This window comes from Bacillus rossius, chromosome 2, assembly GCF_032445375.1.
Source record: "Bacillus rossius redtenbacheri isolate Brsri chromosome 2, Brsri_v3, whole genome shotgun sequence".
NCBI lineage: Eukaryota > Metazoa > Arthropoda > Insecta > Phasmatodea > Bacillidae > Bacillus > Bacillus rossius.
In genome coordinates, this window is record NC_086331.1 from 2,501,241 (window position 1) to 2,519,224 (window position 17,984).

At 38.3% G+C, this 17,984-nt stretch overlaps 1 long non-coding RNA gene across 6 annotated transcripts in view; it reads right to left on the minus strand.

Annotated features, from left to right (window-relative positions):
- LOC134529032 (uncharacterized) overlaps positions 1–6,159 on the minus strand; it is a 44,390-nt gene extending 38,231 nt beyond the window's left edge. For 2 of the 6 annotated variants that reach the window (XR_010074443.1, XR_010074440.1), the window contains exons 1-6: positions 5,969–6,159; positions 5,744–5,896; positions 3,112–3,215; positions 2,887–3,039; positions 248–350; positions 23–175 (exon numbers count right to left, since the gene is read on the minus strand). This is a non-coding gene — a long non-coding RNA (uncharacterized LOC134529032). Of the gene's footprint in view, positions 1–22; positions 176–247; positions 351–2,886; positions 3,216–5,743; positions 5,944–5,968 lie in introns of those variants that run through there. The other 4 variants (XR_010074444.1, XR_010074438.1, XR_010074441.1 and 1 more) reach the window with 4 other exon arrangements.
- Positions 6,160–17,984: the final 11,825 nt, after the last annotated feature.

Genomic DNA, 17,984 nt, shown 5'->3' on the forward strand with positions numbered 1-17,984 from the left:
AGTGAGACCAACGAGAGAGTACCTGGTGAGTCTCGTGAGGTTGCGTTGTCCGGTTGAGCGATGACGTGGCGAGTCTCGCCCACAGCACGGCCAGACGACCGCCATGTAGTCGTGTGGTGGGAGTTGCCCGTCTTCATGTGCTGCAGCTGGGACGCCGTGCTGTGATGTGACGAGCCTGCAGAACGACCCTTGTGCTGTGCAGTGTCCCTCGTGTCAGCAGTGCCCCTGATTGCCTCGAGCCACTCACCATCGGGCCGTAAGTCGCCCTGCTGCTACCCCCTGCAGCCCGGTACGGGAGCAGTCCTGAAGACTGCCTGTTGTAGCGACCAGCAGTCCGCAGTCCCGCCTTGCTGAGGAACAAGTGAAAAATTGTGGTAAAACTGCGCACGAGGCGCGGTGTGGTGCCCCGTTACTATGGTTACCAGGTTATATTTAGAATAAAGTTCTGTCTTCCCTCTACAGTCTATTGCGAAACCGTATTTATGTTATAAAATTTAAATAAACTATAAGCCTTATTACATAAAATGTTATTAAGGACCCATTGTTACGTTACCTATAATATGTGTATTTTGTGTTAAGTGATAGGTGAATAAACATCCTTAAGGTCAGTTCCGCCAATCACATCCTAACTTGCTGAATGAAGCTAAATTTTAAACAATTTTTATGCAGTTTTTTGGCTTGTGGTGAGAAAAATGAATGAAACGGTATAGTATTTCTGTCTTGTAAAAATCAGGCTATATTTAAGTACAGTATATTATCCGTTCAGTTCTATCGGTTAATAAGTAATATATACTATTTAGTTTTCCTAGGTATATTTCAAATAATTGTGAAATAGTGTTCATAATTGAATACTACAGTGTTCCAGAACGCAGTAGGTCCTATTGCCTCTGTACACTCCATTGCATAAGACTGTTAAACGATGCTTAATTGTTTATTGTGTTTGAGAACAAATGAGAATTGTGCAAAATTTTGCGATTAACCGATCAAAAGCTTTAGACAAATCACAAAAAATGCCTAGTGCCAAATAACCACAGTCCAAAATGCCCTTAACGTTAATAGTAAAATTATGTATATATAATTAATTGTTGATTTGTGTATTTTAAAGCCAAATTTTTGTCTGTTGAGATTTTTACTTTCTCTGAAGAAAAATAATAGTCTGTTGTAAAGAACTTTTTCAAAATTTTTGTCATAATGTGTATTAAGCTAATGGTCCTATAGTTTGCTACATCTATTGTATTTTCCCTTTTATAGATATGTAGTAATTTTGATTTTTTTCAAGCAATCGGGTGGAAAACCTACCTAAGAAACTTTATTAATTAAATTTGATAATGGCTTAGCAATGTGATGTCCAGCAACTTTTATTATTTTGTAAGATATGCCATAGTCATCTGACAAATTTGGGTTTTTGAAATTTTTAATGTTCCTTTAATGATGTAAATTGATTTAATGTTACAGGAGCTGTTTTGTTTCAGAATTTAAATAGGTATCTTTCGTCATTTTACTGCTAATTGACTGTTATTTTTGGGATTTAATGCATCAGCAGAGTTAGTAAATTTAAATTCTGAAGCAATCTGATCACTGTCATTAATTACTATACCTTCCATTTATTTCCACATTATTTACATTTGGTTTTTTATATATTTTTTTATTTAGACACCCTACTTACTTCTGCATTGATTATTTTCCATGTGGATTTCATTTTATTGTAACTATGAGTTATCCTGTTTGGTAATTATATACTCTTAGCCAGACTTATGACACTCCTATGAATCTTTTTCTAGTTCTTATTATACTTCAAAAAATTGGTGTAATGACAATGTGTTTTACTTAGTAAAAGTAAATTTTTTAGATTTTTACTTGATGCAATTATTCCCATTGTTAACCATGGTCTTACTGGAAATGATTCCGTCTCTAAATTTTGGCACAAAAAGAACTATCTTTATTTATTTACATATTAATGTAATGTAATGCGAAGACAAGGCCACTCATAAAATACAACAATAAAGATAAGCAGTTAAATTAAATGTGTTTCTTCTGTTACAAAATAAAAACTGTAAACAAGTAATTGCATAAAAGTTGTGTAGAATACTTTGTTATTATCATGTTACTATGTTATGTACTGCAAATTATTGTAAATATTAGCAACAGTAATATTAAATAGTGTGCAATGCTATTGTTGAGTATAATCACTATAATGAGTTATAATTGTTACACAGGACACTTTGTGTAACCTGAAAAGAATATGTGTTAAGGCTGATACAGTCTGTGATCCGAGAAAGTGGTCACAACAGGGTAGCAGTGTGGTATGGCATGTTACAATAGCATTGTACCTAGTATAGAAAAATACCGTCAAACAGTGTTTGCTCTAAAAAACTAACAAAAAAATCCAAGGCAAAAGGACTCAGAGTGGCCATTGGCCAAGAAGGTATAATAAATCTAGTGTTTAGCTGAGCATATTACATTCTAATACCCTCAGGGGAGAAAAAAATAGTTTAAGTTAATATATATTATTATCTCTATAATATATAGAAGGCATGTACGTCTGGCCTTGATGAGCAACTGGTATTGTGTTAAAAAAAAAATTAATGTTAACAATAACCCGGTTAGTTACTAAAGTAAAATATATTATATTAGGAATTTGATATACTGCAAAATGAATTTAGATGTAAGGATTAATTTAAATGGCTTTTCTCAATCATGAAAGTTAGCATGTGTGTATATGTATGTATGTATTGTATTTGCTATGGAAAGAAATGAAGAATTGTAGAATGTTGCCTGTGGCTAGGAAGAGAGTTACGGCACACTTGAGTTCACGCTAGTAGTGACAGAGTCAGCACATGTGTTGATGGCACGAGAACTAAAGTGAGGAGACCAACGAGAGAGTACCTGGTGAGTCTCGTGAGGTTGCGTTGTCCGGTTGAGCGATGACGTGGCGAGTCTCGCCCACAGCACGGCCAGACGACCGCCATGTAGTCGTGTGGTGGGAGTTGCCCGTCTTCATCTGCTGCAGCTGGGACGCCGTGCTGTGATGTGACGAGCCTGCAGAACGACCCTTGTGCTGTGCAGTGTCCCTCGTGTCAGCAGTGCCCCTGATTGCCTCGAGCCACTCACCATCGGGCTGTAAGTCACCCTGCTGCTACCCCCTGCAGCCCGGTACATGTAGCAGTCCTGAAGACTGCCTGTTGCAGCGACCAGCAGTCCGCAGTCCCGCGTCGCTGAGGAACAAGTGAAAAAGTGCAATAAAAGTGCGCGCAAGGCGCGGTGTTGTGCCCCGTAACTATGGTTACCGGGTTATTTTTAGAATAAAGTTCTGTCTCCCCTCTAGAGTCTATTGCTAAACTGTATTTATGTTATAAAATAAAAAATAAAATAAAAGCTTTATTTCATAAAATGTTATTAAGTACCCATTGTTACGTTACCTATAATATATGTATTGTGTGTTAAGTGATAGGTGAATTAAGCATCCTTAAGGCAAGTTCAGCCAATCACAGCCTAACTTGCTGAATGAAGCTAAATTTTAAACAATTTTTATGGAATTTTTGGCTTGTGGTGTAAAAAATAATGAAACGGTATAGCTCTTCCGTCTTGTAAAAATCAGGCTATTTTTAAGTACTACAGTTTAGTATCCGTTCAGTTCTAACCGTTAGTAAGTAATATATACTATTTAGTTTTCCTAGGCATATTTCAAATAGTTGTGAATTAGTGTTCATAATTGAATACTACTGTGTTCCAGAACGAAGTAAGTCCTATTGCGTCTGTACACTCCATTGCATAAAACTGTTAAGACGATGCTTAATCATTTATTGTGTTTGAGAACAAATGAGAATTGTGCAAAATTTTGTGATTAACGAGATCAAAAGCTTTAGACAAATCACAAAAAATGCCTAGTGCCTAATAACCACAGTCCAAAATGCCCGAAAATTTAATAGTAAAATTATGTATACATAATTTATTGTTGATTTATGTATTTTAAAGCCATATTGTTGTCTGTTGAGTATTTTACAGGCTCTGAAGAATAATAATAGTCGGTTGTAAAGAACTTTTTCAAAATTTTTGTCAATAATTTGTAGTAAGCTAATGGGCCTATAGTTTGCTACATCTATTGTATTTTCTCTTTTATAGACATGTAGTAATTATTGATTTTTTTCAAGCAATCGGGTGGAACACCTTCCTAAGAAACTTTATTAATTCTATTTGATAATGGCTTAGCAATGTGATGTCCAGCAACTTTTATTATTTTGTAAGATATGCCATAGTCATCTGACAAATTTGGGTTTTTGAAATTTTTAATGTTCCTTTAATGATGTAAATTGATTTAATGTTACAGGAGCTGTTTTCTTTCAGAATTTAAATATCTTTTTTATTTTTCTGCTAATTAACAGTTATTTTTTGCATTTAATGCATCAGCAAAGTTAGTAAATTTAAATTCTGAAGCAATCTTATCACTGTCATTAATTACTATACCATTTATTTCCACCTTTTTTACATTTCGTTTTATTATATAATGTATTATTTTTTTTAATTTTAGTCTTCCTACTTACTTCAGCATTGATTATTTTCCATGTGGATTTCATTTCATTGTAACAATGAGTTATCCTGTTTTGTAATTACATACTCTTAGCCAGACTTATGATACTCCTATGTATCTTTTTATAGTTATTATTATACTGCAGAAATTTGGTGTTCTGACAATATGTTTTATTTAGAAAAAGTATATTTTTTAGCTTTTAACTTGATGTTATTATTCCCATTGTTAACCATGGTCTTACTGGAAATGATTCCATCTTTAAATTCTGGCACAAAAAGAACTATCTTTATTTATTTACATATTAATGAAATGTAATGCATAGACAAGGCCACTCATAAAATACAACAAAGATAAGCACTTAAATTAAATGTGTGTCTTCTTTTACAAAATAAAAACTGTAAACAAGTAATTGCATAAAAGTTATGTAGAAAGCTATTGTAATTATGTAATATGTTACTACCTATGTTACTGTAAATTAATGTAAATATTAGCAACAGTAATATCAAATTATGTGCAATCCTATTGTTGAGCTTAATCACTGTAATAAGTTATAATTGTTACACAGGACACTTTGTGTAACCTGAAAAGAATATGTGTTAAGGCTGATACAGTCTGCGATCCGAGAAAGTTGTCACTACAGGGTAGCGCTGTGGTTTGGCATGTTACAGTAGCATTGTACCTAGTATAGAAAAATATCGTCAAACAGTGTTTGCTCTCAAAACCTAACAAAAAAATCCAAGGCAAAAGGACTCAGAGTGGCCATTGGCCAAGAAGGTATAATAAATCTAGTGTTTAGCTGAGCATATTACATTCTAATACCCTCAGGGGAGAAAAAAATAGTTTAAGTTAATATATATTATTATCTCTATAATATATAGAAGGCATGTACGTCTGGCCTTGTTGAGCAACTGGTATTGTGTTTAAAAAAATTTAAATGTTAACAATAACCCTGTTAGTTACTAAACTAAAATATATTATTATAGAAATTGATATATACTGCAAAATTAATTTAGATGTAAGGATTTATTTAAATGGCTTTTCTCAATTATGAAAGTTAGCATGTGTGTGTGTATGTACGGCAAGATATGAAGAATTGCTAAACATTGCCTGTGGCTACGAAGAGAGTTACGGCACACTTGAGTTCACGCTAGTAGTGACAGAGTCAGCACATGTGTTGATGGCACGAGAACTAAAGTGAGACCAAGGAGAGAGTACCTGGTGAGTCTGGTGAGGTTGCGTTGTCCGGTTGAGCGATGACGTGGCGAGTCTCGCCCACAGCACGGCCCGACGACCGCCATGTAGTCGTGTGGTGGGAGTTGCCCGTCTTCATCTGCTGCAGCTGGGACGCCGTGCTGTGATGTGACGAGCCTGCAGAACGACCCTTGTGCTGTGCAGTGTCCCTCGTGTCAGCAGTGCCCCTGATTGCCTCGAGCCACTCACCATCGGGCCGTAAGTCGCCCTGCTGCTACCCCCTGCAGCCCGGTACATGTAGCAGTCCTGAAGACTGCCTGTTGCAGCGACCAGCAGTCCGCAGTCCCGCCTTGCTGAGGAACAAGTGTAAAAGTGCAGTAAAAGCGCGCGCGAGGCGCTGTGTGGTGCGCCGTTACCATGGTTACCGGGTTATTTTTAGAATGAACAACCGTCTTTTATGGTTTCAGTTTTCAAAGCCCGGACACAACTCTCGAGTGGCGCGGTGTTCAAACGTGAAATGAAGCGGCGTTCTGTGCCTAAACGCGGGCAGTAAAAGAACTATTTTTATTTATTTACGTGTTAATGTATTGGCATTTTGATAATATTCTGTTATGTCGAAAATTAACCGTCTGAGTGAAAAGGGAAAATAACTATCTACTGATAAGAGAAACTATGGCATTTCACGAACGGTTTTAAATTTTCAATTGCCCAAACCCCTCTAAGGGCTCTTGGTTTTTCAACTTATTTCTAATATGGACCTATTTATGTTATAAACTTTAAATACACAAAAAACTATTATTTAATAAAATTTTAATAAGGCACCATTGTTAGGTACGTTTTCTATAATATGTTTATTGTGTGCTCCTTAAGGTCAGCCGAGCCATCACAGCCTAGCTTGCTGAACGAAGCTAAATTATAAACTATTGTTGTGGAATGATTTTGGCTTCTGGTGTGAAAAATGAACGAAACTGTGTAGCGCTTCTAGAGAGTCTTGTAAAAATCAGGCTCCATTTAAGGCCAGTACAGTATCCGTTAAGTTCTAACGGTTAGTAATTGTTATATACTATTTAGTTAGCCTAGGCATATTTCAAATAATTTGACGTAGTGATTATAACTGAATACTACTGTGTTCAGGAACGCAATAAGTCCTATCATCTTTGTACACTGCATTGCATAAAACTGTTAGACGACGCTTAATCGTTTATTGTGATTCTATTTTAGAACTATGTAACTGTTGTTAAGCGAAAGTTTACATTCGAAAATTCTTGAATACCCCTATAACAAGTGACCAGTATTAATTAAATTATCGTCATACACAAGTTAACGTAACTTTTGACACTAGTTTTTCTCCCAGTAGTCCGATTGTAGCATTTGCTCTACCCTGAGATTTGCTAGCCAGAGCATAGCTATAATAGAAAAGAACAGTGCATATCAAAACTATTGTGAAATCAACCCCAAATGGAAATATATTAATTAGGTACATAAAGTATTGCTAGTGAATGTTGCCCATTTTATTTTCCTGTGGTTTTCAGATTTCATGTGAATACAGAAGGTTTGTGTACTGGTATACTAAATAACATATGCTTCTCAAGTAATATAAGCTATCTGGAGTAGTATGAAGTATTACATTTTAAATCCTGCTATCATCATTTGTCATTTTGTAAGATCAAGCCATTTGTGTTTGAACCCAAAGATTTTTTTTTATCAGATGTTGAGAACAGACATGAGATATGAAAATTGAATGTAATAGTTTTAATCTACGTGATATATTTATGAATCCATATAAAATTCCACCTTTGTACATTTTATAATTTTCAGTGTATTAACTTATTGGTTTGTGCTGTGTTCAATTCAATTGTTGATTGGAGAATTTTAATAGTTGAATATATGTTTATAAAAATAATTTAATCTTAGTTTGGTTATTAGCAAACGATGAAGCCATATTCTCTACTAACCTTTTTCAAAATAGTAATAAGAAAAATTGTAGCTTACCAACTCGTATATGAATGCATTAATGATGTTTGTAAATTTATCTTTTAAATTTTAAATTTTTGATCAATAGTTGTCAATTCATCATTAATTAGCCAAGTTTCATTGCCTAAAATTTCAAATAATATTTAAGTTACTATGTTTATTAATGCACCTATATTTAAAAAATTTAAATTTTGTATCAGGTTGAAGTGCTATATGCACTTTAATTATCTAAGTTATATGATATGAAAGTTTATAATCAGTTACATTAGTTGTAAGGTCTCTCTGTTGGAGGTTGGTAATAATAGTCAATAGCAGAATTGGATTGTTAAGTGACTCTGGTTCGTTCATTGATAATTTTAAGTAAGTTAATAAGAACTAAGGATATAATTTTTTTTAGTAGTCTCTTTTGCGAAGTCAATGTTTTGGGCCAAAACAAATTATTGTGTTTTTTTTTCCGGTGTTCCAAAATTTGTTTATTATTTTATCACTTTTTTTTTAAAGAGATTAATCAATGTCTCTATCAGGGGACCTATAGATACAAAGTATAACATATCTGGCACATGCAAGTTTCATTTCGATTGCTGAACATTCAAATAATATAATCGCATAACATGTATACAGTCCATGGGAAAAAACGTACATGAAAACTCCCAGTCGGATACAACCACGAGGCTAACAATAACTCGCACACCGCAGGAACTGGCAAATCACGATTATCGTTCCCCCCCCCCCCCCCAAATTTGTACAAATGGGTATAGCACATTTACAACCACGTCTTTTGGAAAACTGAATTTATTTTGAAACTCCTTTACTCTGTTACTCCAAACTAATCTTTAATGAAGATGAACATGATCGTAGAATTCTTCATAAAATCCAAAAACTTCACTGTGTGGTTCCTCGACTCATCCAAATCTGCCGCCCTTGTCACCAAACCGTTCTCGAATCAACCGACGCAGCTGCAGATGAATTCCACTTCAAAACGGACTCAGCAGTCAGCCAGCTGCAGAGAGAGGTCTAGAGGCGGGGCGTACGCCAGCACCTAAAACAAGAGAAGAAAGAAAAGTGGACAAATGCTCCTACTGGACTGGACACTTGCTATGCACAGCTCACAGCAGAATTTTTTTCTTCTTTTTTCCTAACCTAAGTAAAACTAAGTGTATTTTGGAGGGGTCCGGGTTAGGGAGGGACCTAGGTGCGTCTCAGGCCGAAGCCTATACGCCTAGTCATGCTGGGATTAGCCATGCAGGGAGAGGGTCGCATGCATCATGTGCTAGGAGGGGATTGGCCAGCCATGGCAACATTTTAGTCATGACTAACTCCTCTCGCTGACTATTCTAGACTAAAACTAGATAGGTTGGGCCCAGGTAAAACCTGCATAGACACAGGGAAAACCCTGGGGACGGTCATGCGGGGTGCAGGAGTGTAGGAGAATACAGGAGACAGAGGATGGTCTGGATGAAGAGTTGGACAGAGTAGGAAAGAGTCTACCATGCGGGGGGTTGGGCACTTGGACTCGTGTATCCAGTACGTACTGGATTTAGTGACCAGGTACGCAAGCGCCCCTGGTGGTGAGTGGCTGCACTGACCACTCACTCCGCTGCCAGTCAGCACCTGAAACTAAAGAAGAAAACGTGAATAACACAAGAAATATGTTACAAAGCTCACAGCCGAGGCACTGCTCGAAGTACCACGGAGTTGCACGAGCGGGCGGAGAGCTTCGAGCGTGTTCGGAAGTGACCATTGGCTGGGCGCTAGGGGATCCGTGTGAGTAGGGGGGGGGGGGGGGGGGAGTGCTGGCCGGAGACAGGGCAATTTGCGCCCCGGAAACAGCCCCTGGCCGCAGTGGCCAGGGGGGGGGGGGGGGTCCGGAAGCGGCCGCCAGCTCGCTAATAGCAGCTGGACAAACAGCCCAGGGCCGGTCTAGCGGTCACGAGCCAAGATGCTGCCCTGGACCAGTGAGATGAGCCAATCTCTCTGTATCTGCGTGGAGCTTTAAGACGATCAAAAATGAGATAAAATCGAAATATTTTATTCACAATTCCAACATAAAGTCTTAACAATAAAAGCCACTTAGGAAAAAAAAACACGTAAAGGTAAAATATATTGTGGTCTTTGGTAGAACTCTACTGATAAAACAAGAAATCCTAAATTATCGACGTGATAACGCCTTATAAATCGATGAACGTCGGCTGCACGCACGAAAAAGCATGACTCATTGTCACGTTCCGCCTGAGCCAAGCGTGCAAGCGAGAGCGCGGAACAAGCGATAGAGAGGCACGATCTGCTTGTGACGCACCTATCTCTCTTCCACTCTATCGGCCGATGTGTCCGAGTAGAAGAGAGACAGCGGCAGCACACAACCTACACGTGAACTGTTTTGTCAACTGTTTATAAAGTGAAGAGAAAAGTTAATGTGGTGTCCATTGTTTATTACAACAACAATTGCGGCAAAAAAGGTAATTAATTCTTGCATTTTAAGAATTTTATTAGCGATATAATCTCATATATTCGTTCTTTGATTATTAAAAAAAGTATCATCCGTTGGCGAGTGCAGTATTAATAGGTCATGTTACAATTTTGACTAAAAAATTATTATTCATATAAACGATCGAATAAAAAGTCAAATGCTTTTATTTAGTATTCACTGAAAAAAAATTATCATGCGCAGCTATTAATGTAAGATTAAAAATTAATGTTTAAACTCACACATGTCGTAACAATGTGTCTAAAATGACAAGTTGAACCGGCCAACCACCGAGCGAGAAAATCTTCCATGATATCAAACAGGTTAAGGCGGGCTTTTTAAAAGCAGCAATTTAAAAAATTTGATTTATTTGTCCAATTTCGTCATTTCAAATTAACAATTTATTGACATTGATTTGATTTCAGTTTATTTCTATACCTAATTGTTTGTGATTATATTTAAACAAATTTTTCAAATAAAATTTGCAAAAACTGTAAATAATATTTTAAGATTAAAAAGTAAGCAATTTTTAATTAATAATTTCTTATGACGTTATCACGTAAAATTATCTTCCGTAAACCGACTTTACAGAAAACACCCTTTTTTATTATTCTCTGAACCCTCTCCCCCTCCCCCTTTTTTCCATTCAGTTTCAGTCATTAAATTACTGTCTTGTCATCGGTTCTTAATACGTGTGCAAAATTTCAAATTATTCGTACGTCTTGTAGTGGGTTAAAATAGAATTTGAAGATTCCATTGCATACTAACATTAGGGTGAAGCTAATAAAAGCAATTTTAATTGCTGTAAATTCTAAAGGAAAAAAAAGAAAGTAAATGTTGTTGTATCCCTTCAAAGGTGTTTGTATGGTTTCAGGAACGTGTTATCACCGAGAAACTAGAACAGTGCAAAATACTATTCGAAATGAACTGTTTAACCCACCGGTAGTTTGTAATATCTACAGGCAAAGTTTAGTAATGATACAAGAGATAGCTTACATTTCCACAAAAAATGTTTTGAACGTAGCGAAATAAAAATTTTAGAGTTATAAAATATTAATTCGTTATAGTATAAGTAAATCGCTGTAAACATTTCATTATTTTAAAGCAGGTATTTTCCTATTGGCGATATCATATAGCAAGGTAGTATTGGTTATTATAAGGTCTTCAAGAGAATAATTACAATGTCAAGCACACCACAGTGTTTGACTTTTCAAAATTGTATTTCATCGGAAGGCTTGTGTTAAATTATCAATTTTTTTTTTCCTAGCCTAAGTTAATTCTAAGTGTGTAGGGGAGGGTCCAGGTTAGGGGAGGACCTAAGTGTGTCTCAGGCCGAAGCCTATACACTCTACCATGCGGGTTTTTAACCATGCAGGACAAGGGCGCGTGCATCATGTGCTTATTGGGGTTTATTGGCCAGCCATGGCTGCAATTGGCGCCATGACTGACGCCCCATTGGTCGCCTAGCTTAAAAGCTAGCTAAGTGTGGCCCAGGTAAAACCTGCATAGACACAGGGAAAACCCTGGGCCGGTTCATGCGGGGATCAATTAACATGCATTAAGCAAGCAGGTAACTACTGGACAAGAGGAAGAAGGGTCCAGGTAAGAAGAGTTGGAGGGGCTGAAAAATCAACCTTGGTGGAGTTGGGTGCTTGGGCCTTGCGGCCCGCATTTAAGTTGGGAGCTCCTGGGTTATTATTAGCCAGGGGCGCATGCGCCCCCAGGGGCGGGCGACTTCACGTCAGCCCAGCCACAGCTGCCCAGGCAGCCACAGTTAAGACAGAAGCGGGCAGACGAGCCAGTAAACCGGCTCGAACTGCTGGCTCTCGGTGCGAAAGGCAGCCTGACGTTGCGCCATCTTCATCTTCCTTCTTCAGGTCAACAGCAGTACTTTTCAAGCCAGGGTGGGGGGAGGGAACCAACCTCGCCACCCAAAATCCCCGAGACGGTTGAAGGTCGCGCCGCTCGAGGCTACTGCTGCCACACCTACAGCAGCCCCAGCTGAAGGTTCCTGATGTCTTCCTTCAGAGTTCCGATGCATTTCAATTCCGTTGCGCGCGCAGCAGTTCACAGCTCCGCAAGTTCCAGCCCGCAGTTCGTCTACACTTCGCTACTATGGCACATCGAGCTCCCCTGTGGTGCCTTCGCCGACGAAGCTGCTTCCTGCCACGCGCCGAGCTACATTCAGGCTACCTTTCACCCCGATAGCCGTAATAACGACTCCACAGGCCGGCCATTGGTCCGCGGACTGCTATTGGTTATTCACAGCCACCCCAGCGAGATTGCAACTCTCGGGCTGGGCTCCCGTATCCGCCACCCGCGGGACGCGGTCGGTAGCAGTTGGCGCTGCTAGGCCGCCCCCAGCACGCACACAAAACCAACACGCACTGCCAGCCTTCGGTTACCCAATAGGTCGCAGGGAACTCCCAGCCAACAGCCCGCGAGAGAGATGCGCACGCCCCGAGAGACGACCACCGACCGTTAAATTATCGATTTTTTTTTTTTCCTAACCTAACTAAAAACTAAGTGTGTTTGGGAGGGGTCCGGGTTAGGGAGGGACCTAAGTGCGTCTCAGGCCGAAGCCTATCACGCCTTAGTCATGCTGGAAATAGCCATGCAGGGAGAGGGTCACATGCATCGTGTGCTAGGAGGGGATTGGCCAGCCATGGCAGCGATTGTTGGCATGACTAACTCCCCTCACTCTTATCTCTAGTCTAAACTACTAGTTAAGTTGGGCCCAGGTAAAACCTGCATAGACACAGGGAAAACCCTGGGCACTTTCATGCGGGATGCAAGTTTGCATGCATTAGTGTAGGAGAGTACAGGAGATAGAGGATGGTCTGGATGAAGAGTTGGCCAGAGTAGAAAGAGTCTACCATGCGGGGGTTGGGTACTTGGACTTGATGTCCGCCTTGATTTTTGATTTTGTCCAGGACTGGAATTCGCTGGCCAGGGACGCAGGGGCCCCTGGCGGTGAGGGTAACACGAACCACTCACATCCACTCCAGACAGCAGCACCTATAACTAAAAGAGAGAAAATTAAACATCCTACAGACTAGACTATTTTTAGTAAATGCATGTTGCGCGGGCTAACATGCCTTGATGTGTGGTGTAACGCATGTGTGGGCATTAAATGTTTTATTTACGTTAAGTATCCGCGAGCTGTGACATGGGCTTTACTCCGGAGAAACTATAGCTTCAGGTCGCCTGTCAATGGCTGTCGGCACTTAGAGAAATTAGTTCGTCCGTCATTGCTTAACCCATTATCACAGCATCTACGCATCAATAGCTACGAATAATTAATTTAAATAGTGTGCCCGCAAGTTGATGTGTCGGGACAAACTCTGGAGAGGACATAGCTTCAGATCGCCTGTCGCCAGCAAAGGGCAGTCGGTCGGTTAGAGAAATTGCCCACTCCTTCATTGCGAATCCCTAGCAGCAACTTCCTACGCTTTAATTATCTACGAAGTTGTGTGGTTAAATTATCAGCAACCGCGGCACTATATACAACAAAACTCTTGACATTTGTTCTGTACATTAACATATGGCGATTTGTTACAACATAGTCCGGATAAATTGAATCACTTGGTAATTTCACTGTCTAAGCCCAGGGATATAACGTTTATTTACACTCAGGGTTTGGCTGGAGACAAACAAAAAGTGTACACATACAATAGTCTTGGACGTATAAAACCTTAGCTGCCATCTGTCGGCTCTGAGCGCAACTCCGTGTGGTACGAGCGCTTCTCGCGGAGCGGAGCGACTTCAATGGCTCGCGTGCAGAAACTGACGGCGATGCCCCGCCCTTCTGTTTACGTTACTGCGTGCGACCAGTAATTTTGAACAGTTACATTCAATATCATTTGTTGCCGTTTGTTACGTTTTGCGCATTGTGTGAGCGACAGACGCGGTAGTGAAATTATGTCCCAGAAGATCCGTCTCCGTTTAGAAGTGGAATTAGTGAAGTTATGTATTATGTATTAGTACAAAAATTGTTTTTCCAATACTTCTGATATTTATCGCCGGTGGAAAGCGTAGCGGACGTTGCTGTGAGCAGCTCACAGTAAGAATAATAATTGGGATTGAAAATTGTTTTTGTAAGAATAAGAAGAAATGACAATAAACGATGTTTATATTGTAGGTTATAATTACCGAAATTAGTATTTGATGATTCAGAAGTAATGTGTTGATGTTATTTGGTCATATCAAATAATTGTGGTAGAACAATATAGGAAACTAAAACTTTTAAACATGGCGAAAGCTGGCTACACCCGACTGCAGCGATCCTACTGGCTCAGCCTGAAAACGCCCGCGAAATTCAAATTACCATGCATTACAATGAGCGATCTCGGCACAGATTTTCTCTCGTCTTTTGAAATATTGTTCTCGTAGAGTCTTTAATTTACACTCCATACATTTGTAAGAAAACAGTGTTTTCATAAACGTAACAAGTTTTCTCAATTTACAAAATTGTATGTTGACTTAAATAACATACAAAATACCTAAGTTAAACATGACAACAAAAGGACAACGCTCATACAATTTTTAACAATGAAACATACTTAACTTTGACCCTGAATTATTGTAAATAGTTTATTTCGTAAATAATTCTGTGAAACATGATAAAATAGTTAATCGCCTAGAATAGGTGCTCAGCTGTAAAAAAGAAACTGAAAATGGTACTTATTTTAATACCCGTATCCCAAAAAATATTGTTAAGTGTTTTCGATGTTGCTTACATAATCTAACCAACTAATTACTACAAATTAAAGCATTTAAATGTTGTTAAACCAACTGTATCAACTGTCAAAACTGTGTACAATTGGTTAACTACTTTAAATATAGCAGTGTTCTTTAGCATTCATCAAATAGACTGAGTAAAACTCAAAAATACAATTTTCCGAATTTTATACTTTATATTATAAGAGTGCCTACTCATCTATATTGCCATTTTATATTTATAAAAAAAATATTTTAAAACTTTATTAAATATTAAAAGAATAAACATTTAAAACTATTTAATGTTGCACATATTTAACTTCTTCAATTCATGCTAATTTATATTTGTTCCATAAAGATTGTAGATACAAAATTTCACAATTAGATGAAAACAGTAATGTTCATATTATTTTAAACGGTAGTTGAGATAATTTTCACTACAGTAGTACCAAAATTACTTACTAAGGGTCGGGAAAGGATATTGGGATGGTTTTTAGCAATCTCATTTAGACAATGACATTATACTTATTTTGAAGGGCAATCTGTGAATAGAACTTCAAATTTGTATTAAAACCGTACAAACAAACATATAAACTCTGCTGTATATTTAGGTATATACACATACACGTACACCCAATGAAACATTTCGAATATGTTTATAAGATTTATATTTAATGTTATAATAAATGTTATATGCCTACCAAGTGTAAAGTAACCAAACCAACGGACTGGGATGTCTCCTTAACATTAATATTATAACACTTACTTAAATGTAATTAATAATATTATTTTCTATAATTATGATGTTAAAATGTAATAAAGAACAATTTAAGGACATGTAAAATCGATATCGAACCTAACGGCATATTACCTCTGAAGATTGAATTCCTTTGTCTTAGATTGTACCACGAATTTACATACACGGTTATAAATAGTTCATAATACTCTATAATAAATACTTAAATCCTAAAATTATAGCGTTTTTTTTAAGTTATGACTATTTATTTTTCTGATTATTTAAGTTTATACAATTTATTCCAGAACTTATTTGCCATCACAGAGATTTATTTGGAACGCCGTGGCTTGATATGTCCCCCGGTGGTCATGTAAGACGATATAAAATAGTCTATTGCCGACACACGCAGACAACTTCGGCAACAACGCACCGTAGGACTGTTAACTTTTAAAAAGTTTTCGAGCAGTTAGTAACATCGTAATTGCTGCAACCAAAAATTGAACACTTTTTTTTTTCAGGCATAATACAAACTACAAATAAGGAAATCTTGGACTAAAGTACCTGTTGAAAGGCCAAAAACACAATCACTCATGCCGTTGAAGAACGTGTCTCCCGTTTATTTGACGACTTTACAATATTGTTTCTTACTATACTCGGTTTTAAACTGGAAGTTAGCATTTCACCATTAACGTAGACTAGGGATCACTAGGTGCCTGTTGCCAGGCAATGTAAAATTTATATCTGAAGGTCAATAAAATATTACATTGATTCTAATAAATCAAAGAAAATTGCCAATATCTTACTCATTGTATTACGCATTACTTTTGGGGTTAATTGAGGTAAATTTCTCTATTACTTACACACATTACGTTGTATGGGTAGGGACACCTGTATTTCGCGAATACATTTCGTGTCAAGGTATTTCACAAAATGTTGTAGCTTTTCTCCTGTGGTTATTGGCTGAGATCGGTGAGAGGTGTCGTCCCGCTCTTGACGGGGCCGATGAGAATGTGGTCACCGTACTGCTGCACCCTCACAATTTGCCATGACTAGAGACCCGGAAAATTCGCGGGTTCATTTCGCGATAGGCTAAAATACAAAGTGTTATACCTCAGTGCTACCTCTGCTATTGGCTCACAACTCACCTTTATGACTCTGGGCCAATGAGAAACACACGACCAAAGCTTTATCGAATCACAGCCTGCTACGTTGGGACGTCTCACCAGACAGCAGCCAATGAGTGGGTGGCATTTGACCGAGTGTATGTAGAACTATGGAGTTCATCCTGCAGGTCATTGAACCCGCGAATTTTTCCGGTCCCTAGCCATGACTCTTAGAAAAAGCTACAGTGTTTTGTGAAATACCTTGACATGAAATGAAATCGCGAAATACAGGTGTCCCTATGTATGGGGTATTGCCTTATTAAGTGTTACATGATAATATTATAATATTTATTTCACATTTTTATTCCTTGTTCTTATTGGCTAAACGAAAACAAATGAACCCTTGTAACGGTATATCATTGATTGCCATCTATCGGCAGACTGCGGCACTAGAGTCTCGGGCAAGGAGGGACTCTGCTCCCAGCCAGCGCGGTGGTACAATAAACTCGACATTGCCAAGAAACTATCCAACCAAACTGCATACAACTGTAGGTGTCTGTTCCTTAAGTGCGTGGCCTACAGTGGCCAAGTTTTAACACGGTGGTCTGATAGTCTGTTTATGTTCATTGTTGTGTTCGCATATTTGCTGCGTTGTCCAGGTTTTGTAGTCTGCTAGCATGTACTGTTGTTGTTGGAACTGTCTCGTCGTTGTCAGCCCGATGTGTTGGTCTGTGCTGTGGTCGTTGTGTTGTTCATAACACCTTGTTTAGGTACATCGCTGGCTTTATCTGTTTGACATATCTGTTTTAGGCTTGTTCTCTGTGGGAGTATATCTTCATATTTGTATTTTTTATATCTTTGTTTGCGTTCTTGAATTTTGTTAATTAGTTAATTATTACAAGGAAAAGCAGCGGGCGGTGCGATGGTAGGTGCGAGTGACATGCCTTGTGATTGGCCGCGCAGTAGTTCTAGAGCTCGCCTATAATCTGTCTGAAAATATATTTGGCTAGTGCGTGTTGGACCAACGCATTTGAGGGTTCCGTACTATACACAAAGCGATTAATTGTTTATTTATTAAATACAAAATTTATTCCATGACGGAAACAAATTTTAAGTGCCTAGCTATCGCCGTTTCTCAGTTAAAGCGATAAAAAATAGAAACTATATAAAAAAAACATTGTATTGTTCGAATAAAAATAAATATGACATTAGTAGTATGTAAATGGGGCTCCGAGATCAGGGTCCAGGGGGTGGAGCCGGGAGCCGGTG